The following is a 10,218-nucleotide window of genomic DNA, read 5'->3' as shown; positions in this document are numbered from 1 at the left end:
ATTATTATTATTATTATTATTATTATTATGTTTTCAATTTTAATAAAGGAACCAAAACAAATCTCAGGCGTAATATTTTCTTGTTTTATTAAATAAATTAACTAAAAAAAAAAAAAAACACTAAATTTGACATTTCAAATAACCATTTTGTACTCTATCACTGAAAGTATATGTTATGCAAAATTACTTATAATACATTATTACATATAGTAGGGACATGAAATCGAAGGGGTAAATGAACCAAGTTATTCGTTAACTATTCAAACTTGATTCGACGAATTGAATATTTAAAATTTTAAATTTGATTCGGTTACTATTGAACTGAGCTTGAGCGCGTCCGAGTAGTTCAAGTAATGAGTCTAGTTGATTTCAAGCCACTTAATACTTGGCTCAAGCAGTTCATGGGACTTAATCGAGTTTTTTAATTTTTTATTTTATACCTAATGTAGTTATAATATTACCAATTTAATGAATATATTTAGATATTTATGACAATATGTTACGAGTATAAAAAAGAGATTGTATTTAATTTTAAAAATTTGCAACAATCGGTTTGGTTTGCAGAAAATAATTGAAGAATGTAATTTAAATTCTATGGAATAAAATTTAGGGTGTGTTTGACCTATGGGTTTACACATTAAAATTGAGAATCAAAATCATAGTTAGTGTTTGGTTGACAACTTTTTAAAACACAACTATGAAATTAGTTACTATTGAACCGAGCTTGAACTCAATTAGTTCAAGTAATGAGTCGAGCCGAATTCAAGCCTCTTAATTAATACTCGGCTCAACTAATTCAAGAGACTAGTTGAGCTTTTTTATTTTCTAAAAAATATATTTTATACCTAATATAGTCATAATATTATAAATTGAATAGGAATGTAATTTAAATTCTACTTAGAACATTGATTCTATTATTTTGCTGGTATGAAAGAAATTACTGAAATATTAATTTTATTATTTGGTTAGATTTGAATTGTAAAGAATAATGGATATGTATAAAGATCAACATGCTAATACCGTACTGCATAATAAAGTGATTATAAAAGTAGTAGTAATTTATAAATTAAAACATTATAATATATAAATTCACAATATTACAATTATATATTTTATAATAATATAATAAATATTATTGTAACTATGTTGATGTTGGGGTAACTATTCCAGGCTTTCCTGAATGGCGAATGACGGGTTATTATGGATTTTATGAACGAATAAGACGTGCAGAGTCATGGGATCTTTTGAGAACGCTGTTGGGTAGGTCAAACCTCCCCTGGGTTGTTATTGGAGATTTTAATGATTTGTTATATCAGAATGAGAAGAGAGAGGGGGAAATCCGCATCCGAATAGCCTCCTACGCGGCTTTGGGGAAGCTATTGAGGACTGTGGGCTTGCTCAACTGCCTATGGTTGGCTATCCATACACATGGGAGAAGGGGAAGGGGACAGCAAACTAGATGGAGGAGAGGCTCGATAAAGTTCTAGTAACGGACGAGTGGCGGGGTATGGTGATGGGGGCTAAGGTGTTGAATCTGAGAACTCGGAAGTCTAATCACTCGGCTCTCTTTCTGGGGATTCAGGACTCCGGTGGGGGTGTTGGGCCTCGCAGAAGGGGTTTTTGTTTTGAGATGGCCTGGTTGCATGATGAGGGGTGCAGAAGTGTGGTAGAGCAGTCTTGGCAGGAGGGGAGGGGCCAGGGTTTGCAGAGCTGTATTCAGTATTGTGGGACCCGGTTAACACAATGGGGTGGAGACCGGTACCATAAGTACGGAAAACGGATTAATGAATTGACAAGAGAGCAGTAGCGTCTGAGGGGGCGTACTGACCCGGCCTCCCTAGCTGAGTTTCAGCGCCTAGAACAGCTGTTAAGCTGTGCAGAAGTTCAGGAGGATACATACTGGAGACAGAGAGCCAAGCAACACTGGCTTAAGGAGGCAGACGCTAATACGAAGTTTTTCCACAGGTATGCCTCTCACCGAAAAAAGAAGAAACTATTTCTAGATTGATGAATAATAATGGGGATTGGGTTGAGGGGGAGCCTATGAAAAATATTATCATGCAGTACTATAATCGTATTTTCTCTGCTGGAACCCTGGGAACTGGGGAGGATTTCTTTGAGGGAATTGTCCTGCGAGTCACGCAGGCACAAAATGAGTCTTTGTTGCGCCCTTTTAAACTGGATGAGGCTAAGAGTGCACTGTTTGCGATGTTTTCGGACAAGGCACCAGGCCCGGATGGAATGAATCCAGGGTTTTACCAGCATTTTTGGGATGTGGTTGGGGGTGATGTGGCGAGTTTTATAGTTAATTGTGTTGAGTCCTGTGATTTCCCGCCTGGGTTGACTGAGACTGATATTGTTCTAATCTCTAAGAAGAAAACCCCGGAGTATGTCACTGATTTGCGGCCTATAGCCCTCAGTAATGTGGTCTATAGAGTTATGGCAAAAATGTTGGCTAACAGAATGAAGCCATTAATGGAAGGGGTAATATCTGAGTCACAAAGCGCATTTATCCGGATAGATTGATAACGGATAATATACTACTAGCTGCAGAGGTGGGGCATTTTTTGAATAGGAAACAATGTGGAGTAGGGGGATGGAGTGCCCTTAAATTAGACATGGCAAAGGCATATGATCGGGTTGAATGGCCCTTCTTACGAAGGATGATGTTGGCGCTGGGATTTCATGCTGGTTGGGTGGAATTGATTACGAAGTGTGTAACCTCTGTCTCATATAATATTCAGGTGAATGGAGTAAGATGTGATCCTATTATACCCACTCGCGGAATAAGGCAAGGTGATCCTTTGTCCCCATATCTATTTATTATTTGTGCAGAGGGTCTATCTTTGATGTTGCAGCAGGCACATACTGTGGGATCGATACATGGCTGCAGGGTAGCAAGAGGAGCCCCCCGATTTCTCACTTGTTTTTTGCAGATGATAGTTTACTGTTTTTTAAGGCCAAGGCAGAGGAAGCAACTGAGGTTAAAAGGTGTCTGTCTGTTTATGAGAGTTTATCCGGGCAGGCAGTAAATTATCACAAGTCGAGTATATGTTATAGCAGAAATACTAGTGATGAGGATAGACAAGATGTGGCTCAGATTTTGGGTGTGGCACAGGCACCGAATTATGGCAAGTATTTGGGACTCCCCTCTTTTATTGGAAGGCACAAAAAAGCAGTTTTTGCGTATGTGGAAGATAAAATCCGTCAAAGGATTGGATCATGGAATAAAAAACTGCTATCACAGACAGGGAAAGAAATTCTTTTGAAAACTGTAGCACAATCTATGCCAACGTTTTCAATGAGTGTTTTCTTGTTACCTGTAACAGTGTGTACGGCGATAGAAAGAACGATGAATCGTTACTGGTGGGATTCTGGAACTGACAGGCGAATACACTGGAAGGCATGGGATAAGCTATGTGTACCAAAGAAGTATGGTGGGCTAGGATTTAAAGATTTGCGAGCATTTAATCTAGCGATGCTAGGAAAGCAGGCGTGGAGAATGTTGATTAAGCCTGACTCTCTAGTAGCATGCGTGTATAAAGCCCGGTATTTTCCGAAAGGATCGTTCTTTGGTGCACAGATGGGAAATAATCCCAGTTTCTGCTGGCGGAGCATCATGGCAGGAAAGAGTATTATTTGTGGTGGGGTCAGGCGCAGAATTGGTAATGGGGAATCCACATTCATATGGACCCACCCTTGGCTACGAAATGATCATGACCCAATGATACAAACAGAAATGCCAATACTGTTGAAGGAAACCAAGGTGGCAGGTTTGATAGACCAGCAAACTGGTGTCTGGGATCCCTCAATCTTAACTGATTTATTTCAACCCAGTGATGTGGCGGAAATTATGAAAATACCCATCTCCCCGGAATATGATGATACTTGGTACTGGCATGGGGATCTAAGAGGAGAGTACACTGTTAAAAGTGGGTATAAGCAAGTAGTGGGAAATTATCAACACACTAATGGGGTATTTACAAGGTGGTTATCCCTATGGAAATTAAAAATCCCCCAAAATGGAGAATGTTTCTATGGAGAGCCATTAGTGATATATTGCCCACTACTACAAACTTGCTTATAAAGAGGGTGGAGGTGGATCCAAGATGTGCCATGTGTGGAGTATTTCAAGAAGACACAATGCATGCTTTGATGTTGTGTGATTTTGCAAAGAACATTTGGGATAAAACTAACCTCACAATTCCAAATATAATCACAGATATTTTTTATGTTTGGTTTGATGAACTTCTAAATGTTCTAGACTCTGATGGGATATTCTATGCAGTAGCAATACTTTACAATATATGGAGAGCAAGGAACAGGGCCGTATGGGAAGCAACATTGCCACGGCCGGAAGTGGTCCTCAAAATAGCCGCTGCTGCCAAGCTGGCTTGGACTCGGGCGCACCCACAGCAACACACGGCACCGCCCACCACGCTCCTAGCAGCGCCAAATCCGTTGCAAGGGAATGCCAATCTCCATGCGCCAGATTCCACTGCTGCCGAACCACCTGGACTGCCAGGGCTCATAGTGTTAACGAATTGTTAAACAAGTTCACCGCTCGGTGAGGGTTCCAGAGGTCGAGAGTTCGATCCTCTCCCACCCCACTTTTTGTTTTGTTTTTATTTAAGTATTCTTCACTTTAATTATAAAATCCCACCTTATCTATATGGTTCTTATTGTGTAAATGGTTCGCTTACAAATATTTTAGTGAGTTTGGATCCTGTGGAGCTTGAGTTCGAGTTTTACCTGTCTAATTTTTAAGTATAAAAAATTATTTTAAATTTTATTTAGGAAATTTAATTTTTTAAGGAGGAATTATTATTATTATTATTATTATTATTATTATTATTATTATTATTATTATTATTATTATCTTAACTATATATATATAATAAAGCTATATGGTTTGGGAAGTAATTAATGTTACAATTAATGCCACAACGTCCTTATTAAAAAAAAAAAAAAAAAAAAAAAAACCACAACATTTGAAAAATAAAATAGTTATATATTATATAATCATATAAAAAAATGTACTTTTGAAAAATAAAATAGCTATATATTATATAATCATATAAAAATTGTGTTCAATTAGATTTTAAATTTACTCATACAAAATTTGAAATTTTCTTTCCAAATGTAATTATCTTAGTTATTATTCGTATTGTGAAAATTATAATATAGAAAATACAATTAAGAATAAATCAATATAATTATGTAAATTCTCTCTATAAGTTTATTTGAATATGCACATAATTAGAGATTATATTAACCATACAAAATTTTAATTTTAATTGTAATTTTGTATTCTATAAAAATAATAAATACTTGACCAATGGAAGCTCAAAAATATTATTATATTAAACAATTTAAAATATTTTAATTTTTCTATTTTTTATTTATATTTATAATAAGATAATTTTTTTCCGTGCATCGTGCGGGTGAATTACTAGTTATTATAATGGAACCAAAACAAACCTCATGCGTAATATTTTCTTGTTTAATTAAATAAACTAACTCAAAAAAAAAAAAAAAAAAAAAAAAAAAAAAAAAAAAAAACTAAAACTAAATTTGACATTTCTAATAACCAATTTGTACTTATCGCTGAAAATATATGTAGTTAAAATTTACTTATAATACATTATTACGTAGGAACATGAAATCGAAGGGGGTAAATGAACCAAGTTATTTGTTAACTATTCAAACTTGATTCGACGAATTGAATATTTAAATTTGATTCGGTTACTATTGAACTGAGCTTGAGCCAAATTAAAGTAGTTCAAGTAATGAGTCTAGCTAATTTCAAACCTCTTAATACTTGGCTCAAGCAATTCATGGGACTTAGTCGAGTTTTTTTATTTTTTATTTTATACCTAATGTAGTTATAATATTACCAATTTAATGAATATATTTAGATATTTATGACTATATGTACGAAAAATTTAGGGTGTGTTTGGCCCATGGGTTTACACATTAGGAATGAGAATCAAAATCATAGTTAGTGTTTGGCAATTTATATCGTGCACCAGGGCGCGCATTGCATTGTGCGCCCTGATGCAAAATGACGTCGTTTTACATAACTGTATAAAAAAATACACATAATTGTATACACAAATACACATAATTGTATAAACAAACACACATAACTGTATAAAAAAATACACATAATTGTATAAACAAATACACATAATGATATAAACAAATACACATAATCACGTCAACTCACTTCCGCGCCTCCCAAAACGACGTCGTTTTGGGAGGCGCGGGGCGCACAGTGCTACGCGCGCCGTGGTACATGGTATAACGATTGTTAGTGTTTGGTTGACAACTTTTTAAAACACAACTATGCAATTTGATTATCCCTTCAATAAAAAACCTCATTCCCTAATTTAAAAAGATATCATTTCATCTTATGGTAATATGATTTTTAAGTTTGCATTAGTCCTTTTAGATTTTTGTTTTGATTTTTTTTGTTCATATATATATATATATATATATATATATATATATATATATATATATATATATATATATATATATATATATATATATATATATATATATTGGTGCATTGGATGTTATTATATTATGATCAATTGCCTTGATTTTTTGTTTTTGTATTTTTAAAACCTTTATTTGAATTATAGGGTGGTCATACATAACCAATCATCAATATTAGTAATCAATCCAATTCCACACTACTATCAAACATACAAAATACTTTCACTAAAACCCATACCATTATCAAGTATTTGATTTCCATTCCGATTTTGATTCCCATATGCGAACCAAACACACTCTTATTTTGAAGATTGATTCCATTATTTTGTTGGTGGAAAAGAAAATTACTCGAATATTAATTCCATTATTTGGATAGGTTTGGAATTATAAAGAATAATGAGTATGTATAAAGATCATCATGTCCCTACATAAAAAAATGATACTAAAAGTAATAGTAATTTATAAATTAAAAAAATTATAATTTTAATGTTACAATATTATAATTATATATTTTATATTATTATAAAGAAGCTAAGCAACTTGTGCTCAGATGACATGTAATGATCTCTCTCATGTGGGAGGTCATGAGATTGAACCTCAGTGGAGGTGGACTCTTTGTGTGCTTCATTAGGTTTGAACATCTACTACAATGTAATAGAGTCTCTACAACTTCCCTCGCAACCAACCTTTTCAGGGCCCGCCAAGAGAGATACAATATGAATAGATCAAGGTAATAATTCAAGATTATAACAAGACAAAACTTTCCTCGCAACCAATCGTCGAGCATTCCAAAAGAGAGATACAATATGAATCGTCGGGTATAGACTATGGGCTATGTTTTACGAAAGTAAACTCAGACAACATTCATGCATTTTCGAATTCTGATTGATTGCGTGGGATATCATGATGACCGCAAGTCCGATCCACTAGTGATATTTTTATCTTTATTGGTAAAAATCTAATTTCATGGGCTTGCTGCAAGCAAAAGACAATTCCTCAGTTCCTAGATCATCAACAGAAGCTGAATAATTCTACCCAAAAAAAAAAAAAAAAAAAAAAAAAAACTGAAACTGAATACAAAGCTATAGCCGATGTCTCAGCAGGGGTAACATGGTTAGTTTATTTAAGTAAAGAACTTGGTCTTACTATGCAAAAACCACAAAAATTTTGGTGTGACAATCTTGGTGCCACCTATTTGTGTGCAAGTCTTGTGTTTTATGCTCGAACCAAACATGTTAAAATAAACTACCATTTTGTTCGTGACAAAGTAATTACATCATATCAAAGGAACTAGAAGTAATTAAACCAAATCTCTACAAGCCACTAACCACAGCAAGGTTCAATTATGATCTAAGGGAAAACTCAATATTCTCTCTAGATCATAGAACCTTAAACTTGAAGGTACGTATTAGGACTCTATGCTCTAGTTACACTAGAATTCTTTCTCCCTCTCTCTCTGTATTATTGTAAATCTACCTTAGCTTTTATAATTTATTAATTCATAATGACATGACTAAGACTCTTTGTATTCTTATAATTAAATACATCTCTTTCTATACTTGTAAATTGAATTGATCAAATTATATAATAAACTTCTCTCTAGAAATTCTTGTCCACATCCTCTCAAATATTCTTTTCTTACTTTTTTTTTTTTTGTTTTGTTTTGTTTTGTTTTTTTTTTTTTTGTTTTGTACTGATCGAATTTTCTGATCACCTGTGATACCTCATATTTTATGAGCGCTATACGAGGACTGTATGTGCGTACGGAGTTAATTTTATTAAATTCTCTTATCCTTGTTACCTAATTTTAATTTATTCCGTAGCTTACGGAGTTAATTTTATTAAATTCTCTTATCCTTGTTACCTAATTTTAATTTATTCCGTAGCTTGGACTCCAAATTTTACCAAATACTATCATAAATCCATTATTATCTCGAACCTACTATGCTATACTTCTTCTTACATTCAATATATATATATATATATATATATATATATATATATATATAAATAAGACACAAACTTCAATTCTTTGCATTTGGTCTCATTACCCTATTAGACTCATCAAATTGAACTATAACTTGTTCATTGGCCTTCTTTTTCAAGTTTATGCAAGTTTTGGGGCCTCTTCTTTTAGGTGTTGCAGAAGCAGAAGTAGGATCTAAAGTAGGAGTAGATGATTGATCAGTCATGGTTGTCTATATATACCTGCACAAACAAAAAAATATCAGTAAACGTGTTATATTGCATTTCAAGTCGAATAAAATACTCTAAAAAAGTTATCAAAGAATTCATTAATCTTACAACAAAAAATTGTGATATCCAATGGTCAACGCATAGTCCTTCTTCATGTTTTCTTCTTTCCTTTGTGTGGCCCACACAAGGGGACAAAGATCCCCAACCTCCTGCAACACCCTCATACATTATGGTCCTGTTTGGTAAAATGGCTGTTAGCTGATAGCTGTTAACTGTTAGCTGATTGTGTTAATTAGAGGGTATAAATAGTTGATAACATTAGCTGATTGTAGAAAAGTGTTTGGTAAATTAGTTGTTAGCTGATAGCTGTTTGGTATAATTTCTTTTCTCAAAAAGCTAATTGAAAAAGTTGCTTGGAGTAGCTTTTTGAATTTTAGCCTTTTGGAGTTGCAAAAAGCTAATTAACCAAACATTTATATTGATATTTTAACTAAATTAAACAATTAATAGTGGTCAAATAAGCCAAAATTGACCTATAGGCCAATTTTTTACCAAACAGGGCCTATGTCTCCTCCACTTCACACTTTTCTCCTCAAAACTTGGTCCAAAAGCCCCTAATGGGGTTGCTATTATATCATAGACCGTGGTTCACTGTACAAGTTAGACCAATTGCATAAGGTTAATTTTTAATATACTTAACGTTACTTTTAATACATTGAACGTTCTTTTTTTTTTTTTATGATTCATTTTTAATATGTTAAATTTTCTTATTGGTATACCATTAAAAAAATGAATTTTTAATATATTAAAAATGAACATTCATTATATTAAAAATGAACATTTATCAATAGTCCATAATGCAATGTGGACCATGGTCCTGCACATTTGCACCTTCTATAAGCATGCACCCCATATTTGGCTATAAAGTTTAAAAGTAATAAATTTTCTCTCAACTTAACAAAAATTGAATGTAGGAATAATATTCAGGTAGGCAACTGAACAAGCGAAAATGTAATTGAGTCATTCAACTCAAAAAAGAAAAATATTGCAATTGCGTTATTGACGATCTACTTCATGCAATTAAACCAAAGTTGGTATGTTCTGATATGACAATTACCTCATTACAAATTTATCTTTTAGTTTATTTTAATAATTAAAAATAAAATAAAAACCATCACTCAATGTCTTCGTCTCCGCCAAAAGACGAAGAAAACTCTTTTTTTTTTTTTTTTTTTTTTTTCTATGGCCTAGAGATAAAGAGAAACCTCTCATCTCTGGCCTGGAGATAAAAATAATGTCTTTGTCTCCAACGAAGACGAAAACCGGGCGAGGGTTGGATTTTTTTTTGTTAAATTTTATTTTAAGAACTAGTTTTTTACGCGCGTTGCGCGATTGGGATAATGCCTAATATTTTTTTTTTTAAATAAGTAAATTAAAGTATATCAAAGCAAGATTATATTATAATTGTTCATGCATAGATAATTTAATGTTAAATTTGCATATTTAAATAGTCAATTC

The 10,218-nt window shown here is 33.3% G+C and overlaps 1 long non-coding RNA gene across 1 annotated transcript in view; it reads left to right on the top strand.

The window, feature by feature from the left end:
* Nucleotides 1-10,159, top strand: part of LOC109175055 — a 21,909-nt gene extending 11,750 nt beyond the window's left edge. Inside the window, exons 2-3 of the long non-coding RNA XR_002053238.1 lie at nt 2,320-2,323; nt 10,149-10,159. This is a non-coding gene — a long non-coding RNA (uncharacterized LOC109175055). The remainder of the gene's footprint in view (nt 1-2,319; nt 2,324-10,148) is intronic.
* The last annotated feature ends 59 nt before the right edge of the window (nt 10,160-10,218 follow it).

Source organism: Ipomoea nil, unplaced genomic scaffold (genome assembly GCF_001879475.1).
Source record: "Ipomoea nil cultivar Tokyo-kokei standard unplaced genomic scaffold, Asagao_1.1 scaffold0681, whole genome shotgun sequence".
NCBI lineage: Eukaryota > Viridiplantae > Streptophyta > Magnoliopsida > Solanales > Convolvulaceae > Ipomoea > Ipomoea nil.
Note: the sequence above shows the minus strand (reverse complement) of the source record. Positions and strands in the feature narration are given on the sequence as shown.